Here is a 15,186-nt window from a genome sequence, read left to right on the forward strand (position 1 = left end):
CCCTGCGGGTGGAAAGGCAGCTGGGAGTCAGGGGCGGCGCTGGAGGGGGACCCAGGGTCTCTTTCTTTCTGAGCCGGGCGTCGCAGCAGGAGGAGATGCGCACCAGCTTGCCCCTCAGCTTGCGGGAGTGAGGAGGCGCGGCTTCCCATTCGGATTGTGGTGCGTCCCGACCGCACTGACACTCCCTCTTGGCTTCAGTTCATGCCTTTTTCACACCACAATTGCATTGTGGTGATGCGCACACAACGTAAGATTCACCTTAGTGATGTTGACTGCATTCACGGTGTTGTGCAGCCACTGCCGCCGTTCATTTCCAGAGCGTGTCCACCGCCCCAGAAGGAAGCCCCGGGCCCATTAGCATCACACCCGGGCCCTGGCAAACTCCTGTCTACTTTCTATCTCTGCACCTCCTAATTCTCAGCACCTCGTCTCAGAGGAAATCGTGCAATAGTTGTCCTTTAGTGTCTGGCTGCTTGTACATAACCTTTTCAAGGCTCACGCACGTTGTGGCATGAATCAGCGCTTCGTCCCTTTTTCTGGCTGAATGAGACTCCACTGTATGACTGTGCCAATCTTTGTGTGTCCATCCATTGGCTGATGGGCCTCTGGGTCGTCTCCCCCTTTTGGCTGTTGTGACCAGAGCTGCCGGGAACAGCTTGTACAACTCTGTGTTGAGTCCGGGCTCCGGGTCTTTGCATGCATCCACAGGCGTTGGGCTCCGCTGAGGAGCTGTGGTGGGCTTGCTGTCCAGGGAACACTCCCGGAGCGCGGAGCGCGGCAGGAAAGGGCACTCTGCCCCGGGAGGGTGGGGTGCACGCGCAGGGCGTGTGTTCCCTCAGCTAGCCGGGGTCAGGCCTGGAAGGGCAAAGCCCCTCGTCCTCCCACTCGCCCTTCCGCCCACCCGCTGGGCTGTGTCTGTGGACCCAGCAGTTGAGCCAGGGGAGGGAGTGGGCTGAATGGACTTGACCTCTAGGCTGGAGCACGGGAGTTTCAACCCCTCAGCCTGCTGGACTCGTCCACTGCTGGAAAGCATTGATGCTTTGAATGCCATCGCCCGGGGCTTGTGCGGTTCCCTGCACTCCGGTGTCCTACAGACATGTCCCTAAACCATCTGGGTTTGAGACCCCAGGCCTGCAGGGCTGTCTTGGTCCCAGGAGCGAAGCGGTTCCCACAAAGGCCCACCAGGTGGGTCCTGGAGGGTGAGCACCCCCCCGTGCCAGGTGAGTCCAGGGTTGCCCAGGTGTGGACTCAGCCATACAGCTGGACTGGACCTGGCTCCTAGGGGTCAGCAGCTGAGGCTGGGGTGTGAGATGGGGGTGAGAGCCTCCGGGAGCCCAGGGATGAGCAGATGCTTTCAGGGACATTGGATGCTCTGGAGTCCAGCAGTCGCCCCTGTGAAAGTCGTGTCTCCGATCCATTTGGAGCCCATGCTGGAGTTCATCACCCATCCGCAGGGGGACCAGGGCAAAGTGAGAGCACCCTTCTGAGCATTTGGAGAGCATGACATTTCCACGAGTGGCTGTCGGGAGCAGATGCACGTGCTGTTTCACATGGTCCCAGAACGTCACACCCCAACTGGAGGTGAATCGGAGGCAGGGCGGGCCCGGAACCATCTTCCCTGGACGTCGGGAGTCAGAGCACCGCTAGCATGTGTCAGAAGCGCATGGTGAGCAGCCCCAGCGAGAAGGCTGAATCCTCCGCAGGTGCCGTGCAGCACAGTGTCGGGGTCACTGCCAAGAGACCCCCAAATGGCCAAACAGGAGGCTTGATTTCCGGCCTCCAAGTCCAAAGTGCACACAAAAGGGCCACATGAGAGGCTCGTGTGCTCCTCTCTGGGCAGGACAGAAGGACAAAGGGAGGGGAGGACTGATTCACGAAGGGAAGGAGCACCGTCCTCCCTCCCCACCCCAAGCTGGAGATGTCGGGGGACCCAGGGTCCCCTCAGCTTTGCTCTCCTACACGTGCAGCACAGGACAGAGGTGGCTGAGGTCTCAGGAAGTGTTGGGTGCATGCATTCAGCAGACACTCATCCTCATGTTCATTCATGCGCTTTGGGGAGAGCCTAGTCTGCTCCAGGCACTGTTCCAGGCACAGGGGACAGTGGTGAACTCGGCCCACATGGGCAAGTGCTCTCACAGGCCAGTGTCGGGGAGGACATGGGTCAAGGGGAGCCCTAGTGGGCGTGTGACTCTCTGCAGCCTCTTTGGAACAGAAGTTGGCATGATTTTGTAAAGGTGGACCTTTGCGCACTTTGTCCCTCTGCAGACCCACCCCTGGGTATGCCCTCAGGGAAACGGGGGGTGGGGGGGGCGGGGGGACGGCAGGAGCCTGAGTGAGAATGTCTGTCGCAGCCGGTTCCTAACAGCAAAACTCTGGAAACAACCCACACTCCATCATCAGAAGAAAGGACGGGTCATCCCGTCTAGATTCCCAGGCAATATTTGGCAGCAGCGAGAAGGAGAAGTCACTGCTGCCCAGAACAGCCCAGAATGGGCCCCATCAACATGGCATTTAATAAGAAAAGCAGGATGCAAAAGACGGATGCTGTTGATAAAGGATGATGCAAACAGGGAAAATCATGACGCACAGAGCTATGAAAATGAAGAGTGGTAAAGGTCTTCCTCAAGGAGGGCGCCAGGCAGATGTTAGAAAGTTCAAAGGAAAATAAACAGACGCCTCTATAGATAAGCATATTGAAATGAATGTGTCAGTGGAGGAAAATCTGTTTTTTCCTGTGGGATGGAGGGAAGCTAACTGACCCTCTGTGCATGAGAAAGTTTGCGTGTCTGTCAGTGAAACAGCTCGGAGACGATGGAGGCGGGAAGCAAAGGGCCTGAGAGCAGCGGAAGCAGCGCTGTGCGTGCCCCAGGCTGCATCACTTCCCTTGGAATGTTTTTCCATCGCTTTGCTTTCAGCCTGTGTGTGTGCGTACATCTAAGGAGAGTTTCCAGCAGGCAGCACAGAGTTGGGTCTGGGTTTTGAATCCGTTCAGCCACTCTCTGTCCTAACTGGGGAGTTTGATCCATTTACTCTCATGAACAGACGTTTACATTTCCGTAGTTGTAATCCAGTTGCATAAAGCCTTTACCACAGGGACAGGCTTATCACTGCCTCCAAGTTCCTCCTTTCTGTTAGTCTTGTCATCTCTTCTCCTCTTTTGCCACCTTCCTGTGTTTGTTGATTTTTTAAATATTGATATGCTTTGATTCCTTTCTCCTTCTCGTGTAAGTGTAGAGGTATTTTCTGTGGTTACCTTGGGACTTACATAAAATATCTTATAAAAGTCTATTTTAAGCTGATAACTTACGTCCAATCCTATAAAAACCCCTACATGTTAGCTGCCCCCGCACATACATTCTATGATGCTGTTGTCACAATTTATATCTGTTCATGGTGTGTATCTTTTAAAAATATTTTTTAGTTACAGTTATTTTGTAATACTTTGTCCTGTAACTTTATACTGGAATTAAAAGTGACTTCCCTGTGCCGTCACAGTCGTCGAGGGTCCGGTGTCCGTCTCTGTATTTGCCTCTGCCAGTGGGTTCCATACTTTCTTAGGCTGATGTTTCTTCTGCACTGTGATGCTGTTTCATAGAGCTCAGAAACAAGCAAAACTGAAAGATACAATGTCTACAGGTATGTATACACCTAGACAAACACGTGTACATGTTCTATATGCGCTAAGACTGTTTTGCAAAAGCCAGAGGATGATGCAACTCATGGGTGAATCTTACAGACACGATGCTTCCTGAGAGAAGTGACACACGAAGAGCGAGTGCTGTGATCCATCTTCGTAAAGTTCAAGGACAGGCAACACCGACCTGTGGAGAAAGAGGCCAGGATAGTGGCTCTGTTGTCGGGAGTGACGGGCACTGAGAGCTTTCTGGGCTGCAGGACAGCCCTGCGTGTTGAGCTGGGCGGCAGTTACATGGGTGCAAACATTTGCAAAAATGAATCACCCATACCCTAGGATTAGTGCACTAACTGCGTGTAAGGTGCGCCTCAAAGTTAAAGCCCAGGAATGATGAAGACGAAATTCAGGCACGGGGGAGCTCTGACTCGGGAGCTGAGAGGACGGAACAGGAAGGAAGAGATGGAAATGGGAACTGCCAGGAATGTCGCAGTTCTTCGTCTGGGTGGTGGTTTCAGGTTGATTCTGGTCTAATCATGCCGCCCCTATGCGCCACATGCATTATTTTATGTGTAGTCAATAGTAGTGAAGGGGCTGCCCCGTGGCCGAGTGGTTAAGTTCGTGTGCTCCACTTCCGTGGCCCAGGGTTTCACCGGTTTGGATCCTGGGCTTGGACATGGTGCCGCTCATCAGGCCATGCTGAGGCAGCATCCCACACAGCACAACCAGAGGGACCCCCAACTAGAACATACAGCTATGTACTGGGGGGCTTTGGGGAGAAGGAAGAAAAACAGTAGTGAGGATTTTTAAAGTAGGCGTATAGGGACATCCAGCAACAGTGAGCGCTTTTCTCCCTTATTTCTCATGCGGTGTTTCTGACCCCCAAGAACATTTTCAAGCTTAGGAAAGAAGAGAAAGCAGTTTGATGAGCAGCCACTTACACAGCACCTGGGCTTGGTTATTGTAGGCATCTGCCTATTGCTTCATTTATTTTCGTCTTTGCTGAAGTAATTTCATGGTGAAGTACAGACATCATGACGTCTTACTCCTAAGCACTTTGTACTTCTCTCTAGGAATAAGGACATTTTAATGTGTCAATTGTATCTCAATAAAAAAAGAATAAGGTCCTGTTCCTACATGACAGCCACAGCAACGTCATTGTCACACTTGACAAAATTAACAATAAAGCCCTAATGTCATTTCATACCGTCCATATTCAACGTGCCCCCTTCTGCCCCCAAGTGTCTCTATGGTAGATTTGCTCAAACGAGGACCCAATCCAGAACCACATGTTACATTTGTAAATCTCTTTCATTTTTTTAAATGCCCTTTATTTTTTTAATTTTTTTTCCACGGAAGACTGGCCCTGAGCTAACATCTGTGCCCATCTTCCTCTACTTTATATGTGGGACGCCTGCCACAGCATGGCTTGCCAAGAGGTGCTGTGTCTGCACCCGGGATCTGAACTAACCCGGGCCGCTGAAGCGGAACATGCGAACTTAACTGCTGCGCCACCGGGCCGGCCCCTACAACAGATCCCCTGTTTTTTCCCATGCCTTTAAAGTGATGACCAGCCAGGACCAGTTGTCCTGGTACTTTAAACGAACGAAGCAGCCCAGGGTGGGACGATGGGGGATAGCTGGGCAAGCGGCCTTTGGTGCGGGCAGTCAGGGACGGTGCTCGGAGGAGGGGACATCGGGGCTGAATCCTGAAGGGCACCAAAGAGCCAGCCACACAAAGTTCCAGGGGGAGAGTATGCCCAGCAGGAGCGAGGAGCAGCGCAGAGACCGGTGTGGGTGGCGGGTGAGCCGGTGGAGGCGTTAACTGGGGTGCCAGGGAGGCTGGCGAGAGCCAGAGCATGAACAAGCTGAGTGAATGAATGAACAAATGCACACAAACATTCCTGTTAGGTGACCGCCTGAGTCTGTGAGTCATTCCTTGGGCACTGTTCATCATGTATGGTCAGCTCCTTCAGTCCTTCAGTCCTCGTGACACCATTTCCTGACTGTGCCCGTCAGGATGCAGGTTTGTTCCCAGCTCCGCTACGCAGTCATTACAGGATTGGCTGGGGCTCTCAGGGGACAGGCTCCAATGTCTGGCCGTCTCAGACGCTGCCACACCAGGGGCACACGGTTCAGGAGGAGCTGCGAGGAGCTCCATCCCGGGGACCGCACACCCTGCTCCTGCTCAGTGCACGGCTCCAACCACAAGAAGGGCAGCATGCTCCAGCCCACGAGGCGCCCAGAACCTAGGAGGCTGGAAATATCCCAGTAGCATTGTGGCCCCATCTTACAGGTGAGGAAGCCAATTAAAAAAGGATAAAAGTCAGTTGCCACAAAGGCCGGGAGATTGGCCCCAGAGGACGTGCGCACTTTGATGACCAGGCTGCAGGCTGAGGATGAGGTTGGGTGCGGTGGGTGTGGCTGCTCAGAGAGCCTGCGCCCCGCCCCATGACACAGGCCAGAGGAGTTCTGCCCTCTGTCTCAGGAGGCTGGAATCTGCTTCCGACACTGGCTCCCCAGCCTGGAGGCTCCCCAGGTTCCTGGGGAGGACGTGCAGTGGGTGCCCGAGGCCACAGACCAGGAGCCACGAGGCCTTGGCCCAGGGCCGGGGGAGTCATCTCATTCCCCAGCCTCTGTTTTTGCCCCTGAAATGATTGTCCTGCCCATTCTCTGTGCCCCCCACACCCAGACCAACGAATGGGCAGGCCAGGCTCGGGGCCCTGGAGGCAGATCTCTTCAGGCTGCCTCTGGTCCTCTGGCTTCCCCCAGGGTTGGCCAATCAGAGGCACAAGGGGGAGATGAGAGGGCGGGGGTGGGGGAGGGGGCACTTAGACCCCCTTCCCTCCGCCCTCCCAGCTGTGAGATCTACAGCCACAGCTCCTGTCTGGCCCCCACCCCCTCCCCCACCCCCTTCCCCACTTGCTTCCCACCACCACAGGCCTTGCAAGGTCACCACTCCTCACACACAGCTGTGTGAGGGCCCCTTCATTAACGCCCACCCAGCGAAACCCTTCTGAGTGGAATTCTGTGTCCTGCCGGGATGCTGGCTGATGTAGAGGTAATAACAATGCTTACATCATCGGGTCTGGAGGTTAGAGCCATGTGACCATTCACACAGCAAGTACCAACTGAGGGCTTCCAGAGGGCAGGTACCAATTTAGGTTCTGGAAAATCCCTTACATCGTGGAGTTTAGATGGTGGTAGGTGCCCTGGAGGAAAATAAGACAAGGAAGTGGTATCGATGTGCCAGGGGAGGTCACAATTCTAAATCGGTAGGTCAGGACCTGAGGGAGAGGGGAAGCTGGGGAGATCCGGGGGAGGACAGGTCCCTCCCGGCACGCACACAGCAAATGCAAAGGCCCTGGGACAGGAGCATGCCTCTTGTGTCCAGGAAGAGCTTGAGGCAGGACAGGGAGGCACACAGTGTCCAGCTTGGAGCATGGGCTCCTATGCTGAGTGAAGGGGGAGCCACTCACCCCGCCTTGGGTTTTTAAAGAACTGTGGCCTCCAGAGACAGAAGACTGTGGTGGAAACCAGCTAGAGGCTGGGGATGGAACCCAGGAGGGCAACGCTGGTGGCAGAAACCAGCGTCTCCCACCTGCATAGGTGCTGTACTGGGCTGAATAGTGTCCCCCAAAACTCATGTCCACCTGGAACCTCAGAATGTGACTTTATTTGCAAATAGAGCCTTTGCAGATGTACTTAGTTGAGGTCATACTGATTAGGGTGGGCCCTAAATCCAGTGACAAGTGTCCATATAGGAAGAGGAGAGGACACAGACACAGAGGGAAGGCGGTCATGTGAAGACAGAGGCAGAGACTGGAGTGATGTGGCCACAAGCCAGCAAGCGCCAGGAGCCCTCAGAAGCTGGAAGAGACAAGGAAGTCTCCTCCACTAGAACCTTCAGAGGGAGCACAGTCCCAGCCACACCTCAATCTTGGACTTCTGGCCTCCTGACCCAGAGAGAAGAAATTGCTAGGAGCTGGCCCCGTGGCCGAGTGGTTAAGTTCGTGCACTCGGCTGCATGCGGCCCAGTGTTTCATTGGTTCGAATCCTGGGCGTGGACATGGCACTGCTCATCAAACCACGCTGAGGCAGCGTCCCACGTGCCACAACTAGAAGGACCCACAACGAAGAATATACAACTATGTACTGGGGGGCTTTGGGGAGAAAAAGGAAAAAAAGAAAAAGAAAATCTTTAAAAAAAAAAAAAGAAAAAGAAATTGCTATTGTTCTCAGCCTCCCAGTTTGTGATAAGTTGTTACGGCAGCCCCAGCAAAGTAACACAAGTGGTGAGAAGGGACAGGATTCTGGATCCGTTCTGAAGATGGAACCAGCAGCATTTCCAGATGTAGAAAGGGTGGGTCAAGGATGCCTGAGAGTTTCTGGCCTGAGTAGCACCTAGGAGGGAGCTGGCTCCCGGAGATGGGGAAACATGCAGTGAAGGTGACCCCGAGTTGCCAGACGGCCAAGCCTGTCATGAGACCAGCAGGAAAGCAGCCGAGATGCCCCCGGGCTGGGGCTGCCCAAGCAGAGGTCCCTGCCTCTCCCACTTCCCCAGCCCCATCCCCAGCAAGACTGCTCTGCTCTAAGCCCCTTGGTGGGCAGAAGGGAGTTGTCTGCAGACAGGCTGGGGCCCACCCTAAGCGCAGAGGGCGGGGCCTGGAGCTGGGGACCAGCGAGGGGCAGGCGGGGAGCGGCCCTTCTCCGCACGAGGCCTCCTGGGCCTTCTCCTGCTCCCCAGGGAGGAACCCCGGGGCCTTTGCACTGGTTGGTCCCTTGGCCTGAGTCCTGTACCCCTGGGCGCTTTGACCCTGCCCTGGCCAGGTCCCCTCTCCCCACAGGTGGTTCCCTCACCTGTAAAACAGAATGATGGTTCATAGTAGCATTTTTCATAATAGCCAAAGTTAGAAAAAAAACCAAATGTCCATCAACTGATGGATAGAAAAATGGTGTATCCACACAATGGAATAGTATTTAGCAATGAAAAGAGATGGACTACCAATAGGTGCTACGACGTAGACGAACCTTAAAAACACGAGGTTCAGTGAAAGGAGCCAGACAAAGGTCACACAGCGTATGACTCCATTCATACGAAATGTCCGGAACAGGCAGACCTGGAGAGACAGGGAGCAGATTAGGGTTGCAGGGGCTGGGGGGTTGGGAGTGCCTGTTATTGGGCAGGGGGCTTCTTTTTGGGATGATGAGAATGTTCTGGCATTAGATACTGGTGATGGTGACCCAACCCTGGGAATATACTTAGAACCACTGAAGTGTTTTTTTGTTTTTTTTTTTTGAGGAAGATTAGCCCTGAGTTAACATCTGCTGCCAATCCTCCTCTTTTTGCTGAGGAAGACTGGCCCTGAGCTAACATCCGTGCCCATCTTCCTCCACTTTATATGTGGGACGCCTGCCACAGCATGGCTTGCCAAGCGGTGCCGTGTCCGCACCCAGGATCCAAACCAGCGAACCCCAGGCCACCGGAGCGGAATGTGCACACTTAACCGCTGCGCCACCTGGCCGGCCCCTGAAGTGTATACTTTAAAGTCATGAATTTTATGGTATGTGAATTATAACAGAAATTTTTTTTTTAACTAAAAACAAATGGAGTACTGTTTGACCCGCCTACCTCTGTGGTGACTGGAAAAGGAGCCTGGGGTGGGGACATGTGAGGTGTCTGGGGGGGGGTCACCCCACTTGTCACAGGCACTTCACTCACTCAGGCTAGGCTGTTGCATGCGGATGCTGGGCTCACAGTGGAGCTCCAAGACGTGCAAGTGTGTGTTTCTGAGCCGTCAGGCCTCAACTTTCTCCTCTGTAAAATGGGGGAGTCATAGTGCCACCTGCGGGGGTGTGGCGAGGAGGAAGTAGGCAGTTTCTGCGGAGCACCTAGGGCAGAGCCTGAATAGAGTTCTCAGTCATTTCCCAGGCCCCTTCGAGCCCCTCTCCCCAAGCCAGAACCCCCTGAAGACCTTTCTTGGGTTTTTTGGGTGCAATTCACCTGAGACAAAATTATCCATTTTATTTCTTTTTAAAGATTGGCACCTGGGGGGGGCCCCCCCGTCATGCAGCCGTTAAGTTCACGTGTTCTGCTTCAGCGGCCCAGGGTTCACCGGTTCGGATCCCAGGTGCCGACTTACTCACCGCTCATCAAGCCATGCTGTGTCAGGCATCCCACATATAAAGTAGAGGAAGATGGGCACAGATGTTAGCTCAGGGCCAGTCTTCCTCAGCAAAAAGAGGAGGATTGGCAGTAGATGTTAGCTCAGGGCTAATCTTCCTAAAAAAAAATTAAATAAATAAATAAATAATAAAGATTGGCACCTGAATTAATATCTGTTGCCAATCTTCCTTTTTTTTCTTCTTTTCCCCAAAGCCCCCCAGTACATAGTTGTATGTTTTAGTTGTAGGTCCCTCTGGTTGTGGCATGTGGGATGCCATCTCAGCATGGCTTGATGAGTGGTGCCGTGTCCGGCCCAGGATCTGAACCAGTGAAACCCTGGGCCACAGAAGCGGAGCACATGAACTCAACCACTCGGCCACAGGGCTGACCCCCAAAATTATCCATTTTAAAACAAACAATTCAGAGGCATTTAGCACATTCACAGTGTCATATAACCACCATGTGTATCCAGCCCTGGGAACCACCAACCTCTCTGTCTCTGTGAGTTTACCTGTTCACGATATTTCATACAAAAGGGCCATGCTACGTATGACTTTTGACTTGCCATTGTTGTAGGCTGCCAGCGTATAAGAAAATAAAAACATGTCTCCACGTGGTTATACAAATTGTCCTTTCTAAAAATTCTAGCCAAACTTCAGATGTTATTTGGAGAATCATGGTACCCTGTTATCACCAGCTTGGACTTATTTTATTTATAATATGAAAATCTATGAATGCCCCAACCTGCTCAAGAACTGTCCACCTATCCTTTCTTTTTTCTTTTTTTGAGGAAGATTAGCCCTGAGCTAACCTTTACTGCCAATCCTCCTCTTTTTGCTGAGGAAGACTGGCCCTGAGCTAACGTCCGTGCCCATCTTCCTCTACTTTCTATGTGGGACACCTACCACAGCATGGCTTGACGAGTGGTGCCATGTCCGCACCTGGGATCCGAACCAGAGAACCCCGGGCCGCCAAAGCAGAACGTGTGAACTTAACTGCTGCACCACCGGGCCGGCCCCTGGATGAGCTTAATCCTAACCACCTTGCAGAGGATGAGCAGAGGTAGGTGAATATACGATGTAACTGCCTCTCTCATCCAAGTTCACAGACCCCTGATCGCGCTCGTTGGTCCACAGACCCCCATGGTTAGAGAGTGACGGTTTGGGCGGGAAGGGACGTCTTTAGATGGAATGGTGGTCAAGGAAAGCCTTTTGAGGAGGTGACTTTGGGGCTGAAACCAGCGTTTTGACCTAGAGCCAGTCAGCACAAAGATGTGAGGCTGGGACGGGAGGAGCTGGCGGTTGGAGGGATGGAGAGGGAGGAAGATGGCGCTGCTCCGAGGAGCATTGCTGATACAGGAGACAGTGAGACTGTTATGGGGTCCTGGGGTGGTCCCGGCGCCAGAGGACTGTGGCTTGGACCAGGGGGTAGCTGGTGGGTGGAACCGGAGGAAGGAGAGGAAGGCAGGTTGCAATGGGAAGGCGCGAGGTGATGTCATCTGGAGACAGGCCTGGGTGCCACTTGAGACCAGGAGAAAAGAGGGAAAACAGGTTTGCCAGGCTTGGAAAGCAGGATATTGAGATTCTGGAGTTGGGGCCCAGAGGCTCGGAGGGGAGCCCTGAGGAACTCTGAGGAAGCCCAGGCCCTGGTCCCCGCCCCCGGCTCTGTGGTGACCCAGCCTGGATGGGCTTCTCATGCCTTTAGGATGTCCTGCAAGGCTCGTGACTGTCTGTCGTCCATCAGTGAGGCAGCTACTGTCCACGACAGGCTGAGTCACCCACCCGGCAGGTGCAGAGGCTTTGGGGCACCCTCAAATGACTTCTGCAGGAGCCAGTCTGGCTGGCTGGAGACCCCGGCCAGCTTGGGCCTCACTCAGAAGCTGCTGAAGTTCAAGTGCTGGCGCCCCTGGGGCTGGGAAGACGCTGGAGGAAGTCGGGGCCGCTGGACCTGGCAGTCACTCACCCCTCCTCCCTCCAGGCCCTCAAGGAGGGCTTCCTCCTTCACCTGCCCCTGGACATTGGCACCTGATGTGCCTCTTAGGGCCACGCCCACCAGCGCTGCACCCCTGGGCATGGTGGGAGGCCCCTACCCAGCAGTGGTCACTCCCCATCCCTCCTCCTCAAGCCCCTGCCAACTGCCAACCTACTTCTGTCTCCATGGATTTGCCTAGTCCGGACATTTCGCGTAAGTGGAATCATACAAGATGTGCCCTTTTGTGTCTGGCTTATTTTGCTCCGCAGAATGTTTTCCAGGTTCATCCACGCTGCAGTGTGTGTCAGTGCCTCTTCTTAAATCAACTTTGTTAAGGTAAAATTCACACACAATTCAATGCACACACTTTAAGAGTAGAGTTCAGGGGCAGCCCCGTGGCCTCGCGGTTAAGTTCGCGCGCTCCCCTTCAGTGGCCCAGGGTTTCACCGGTTCGGATCCTGGGCACGGATATGGCACGGCTCATCAAGCCATGCTGAGGCGGCATCCCACATGCCACAACTAGAAGGACCCACAACTAAAAATATACAACTATGTACCGGGAGGCTTTGGGGAGAAAAAGGAAAAATAAAATCTTAAAAAATAATAAGAGTACAGTTCAGTGAGTTTGGACCAATGTATGGACCCAGGCGCCTATCCCCACAGCACTATAGAACATTTCTGTCACCCCCAAAGTCCCCTCCTGTCCTGCCCCAGTCAATCCCCACCCCAGGCAACAACCAGTGAGCTAATTGCCTCAAGGGTGGACTCAAGGGTGGGTTTGCAAGCATTTAACAGTTTTTCCAAATTGTTCTTTCTCCTTTTGTTATGCTAAGGAGATGCAATCACCAACCACTCTGAACCAGAGGAGCCTCTCCACGAGAGCAGTGCCTGGACCTCTGCTTCATTTTTCACGCTAAGATCTCTCCCAGAGCTTAGGCCTTATTACTGTGACCTGCAGTGTATGTGGAGGCACGTCTTCCAGCTGAGCCTGCACAAGTGAATGCCCACTTCTCCCTTTTGAATATTCATTTCCCATCCCAAATAAATGTCCTTGCTTCCCATTGTTCAGGGACACCACGACTTGGGAAATGATTCCTCGTGGTCTCCTATTTGCCGCAAACGTACCTTACTTTGCGAGACGACTCCTCCTGGCGGAGAGTCTGATGTCGCTCTCCAGGAGGGAACCCGCCTCGCTTTGGGGAACATACCCAGAGTGAATCCCGCACAGGCAGAACCTGCAGCAGGGTCTTTGTGTCTGCTTCCTCCACTTTGCATGAAGGGTTGAGAGGTCCCTTTGATTTCGAGGGAGCGTTCTGACAAATAAAAATGGCAAGTAATAGGATATATTGGAGAATATGAGGAAGCCATTTGGTGTAAACCTAACTCAGCCTGACCTTGTCTTTCCAAAAGGGCCTGACCGTCACCGTTGAGCATGCATTGTATATCTGCTGTAGATATTCCCTATGGCAAGAGCAAAGGCCCTTGAGATAAAGGTGCAACTTCCCTCCCCCTGCCAACGTTGGCATTTCTTTAAGGATTAAGCATCTTTCCTTAGGCTAGGAACTGATTGCTGCGCTCAACTGTGACCTCCTGCTACACCCTCTGAGATAGCAGACCCACTACCTGCTGTGTCCATCAAGCGCTGTGCTGACAGGGCAATCTTGTGACTATTGTGGGAGGGACATTTCAATCATATGTGAAACGTCCTGTATGGGGGTATATAACCACTCTGTACACCTCGCTTCTTTGGTGCCCTTTCTTCCTTTGGGAAAAAAGGCCCTGGGCCATGGTCCTCAGATTTCAGCTCAGAATAAACTCACCCAAATTTTCACTTATAGATTGGTTATGGATTATTTTCATCAACAGTTCCAACGTGTGGGGCTACCACAGTTTGTTTCTCCATCCACATGTTGATGGAGCTTTGTGTCCATCTCTGGGCTGTTACAAACATCTTCCATCTGTGATTTGGGTAAACACCCAGGAGTACGATTGCTGGGTTGAAGGTAAGTTCATGTTTACTGTTACAAAACCACGAGTTTTCCGTGCCTAGGGGGACACAGCAGAGCCCTTCCCTTGGGCTTGGGGCTGGAAGGGGCTGGCTGCCTGGCCAGGCCAGGTGGGGCCAGAAGCCACCCAGGATTGAAACCGGTCCAGAGCCTCCTTCTAACTGGACTCCTCAACTGTCACAGTCCCAACCTTCTGGGAGCCAGGAGGCAAATCCCCGTCCCACCCCCTCCCTTTAAGCTCTGAAGAGCCTTAGAACCAATACTGGCTCCAAGGAAAAGGTGGGGCCCACCACTCGTTTTGTTTAAACCAAGTCTGAAGCTCCTGAGACCTAGCCCTGGGCCCTGAGAAGCTTTGCCTAAAGTCCCTGGAGGAGGACAAAGACTTTTCCAGAATGAGATCAGGGGCTGACTTCACAGTGCCCGGGGCTGGAATTAACTTGACCCTGAGGCAGGGAGGTGTGGGGTCATTTTGGAGAACTCCTCCTCAAGAGGCTGGCAGTGTACATTGTTCTACTCAATCCTCTTCATCATCAATCCCATTTTCTGGGCGAGATAACCAGACCAGAACCCAGGTGACTCCCCAGGCTCCACCCGGCGCGCCCACCCAGAGGGACCCGGGCAGGTTCAACCACTCAACTCTCAGGGGGCAGCCCGCCGAGGGGGTCTGGCCAGGGCTGGAGGAGCGGACCCCGCGCTGCCAGGAATGTTTCAGTTGCATTTGAGGAGCGGGTCAGCTCTGGGCGCTGTGGACTGGGCTGATAGAGAGAGGAATGGAGAGGAATCCTAGGGTTTTGCTTGTATCTGCGACCACTGTGTGGAAAAATGATCCCAAACTTCCAAGGAGAGCAGCTTGCTCTTTCAGTGCCATCTCGGAGCATCAGTCAATAGGCCCACGAAAGGGTTACTTAGCGAGTTGAGGCCAGGTCAGCAAACTTGTTCTGCAGCAGGCCAGATGGTGAATATGGCTTTGCAGGCCACACAGCCACTGTTGCCACTGCTCAGCTCTGCAAGTGCACCTTGAAAGCAGCCACAGACAATAAATAAGCAAGTGGCCGTGGCTGGACTTCAGTAAACTTTATTTACCAAAACAGGCAGTTAGTATCCAGAATACATAAAGAACTGTAACTCAACCCAGTTAAAAACTAGTCAGAGACCTTGACTAGACATGGCTTCAAAGGTAAACAAACGGCCGAGCCGTGTGAGAAGATGCGCAACCTCTCGAGTCACTAGGGAAATGCAAACCAAACCACAGCGAGAAACCACTTCACACCCACTAGGATGGCTATTTAAAAAAAAAGCTGAAAATAACAAGTATTGGTGAGGAAGTGAAGAAATTGTGCACTGCTGGTGGGAATGTAAATTGGTGCAGCTGCTGGGGAGAACAGTATGGAGGGTCCTCAAAAGATTAAACGT

At 53.2% G+C, this 15,186-nt stretch overlaps 2 long non-coding RNA genes across 2 annotated transcripts; one reads left to right on the forward strand and one right to left on the reverse strand.

The window, feature by feature from the left end:
* Nucleotides 1-2,471: 2,471 nt before the first annotated feature.
* Nucleotides 2,472-8,782, reverse strand: LOC102150603 (uncharacterized). The gene is made up of 4 exons (XR_290737.4): nt 8,662-8,782; nt 6,709-6,842; nt 4,573-4,700; nt 2,472-3,821 (listed from the first exon to the last, which is right to left on the reverse strand). It is a non-coding gene; the product is annotated as an uncharacterized lncRNA (long non-coding RNA).
* A 2,718-nt stretch (nt 8,783-11,500) lies between these two features.
* On the forward strand, nt 11,501-13,596 carry LOC138915235 (uncharacterized). The gene is made up of 2 exons (XR_011420891.1): nt 11,501-12,103; nt 12,601-13,596. It is a non-coding gene; the product is annotated as an uncharacterized lncRNA (long non-coding RNA).
* The last annotated feature ends 1,590 nt before the right edge of the window (nt 13,597-15,186 follow it).

This window comes from Equus caballus, chromosome 8 (assembly GCF_041296265.1).
Source record: "Equus caballus isolate H_3958 breed thoroughbred chromosome 8, TB-T2T, whole genome shotgun sequence".
NCBI classification, from domain to species: Eukaryota; Metazoa; Chordata; class Mammalia; order Perissodactyla; family Equidae; genus Equus; species Equus caballus.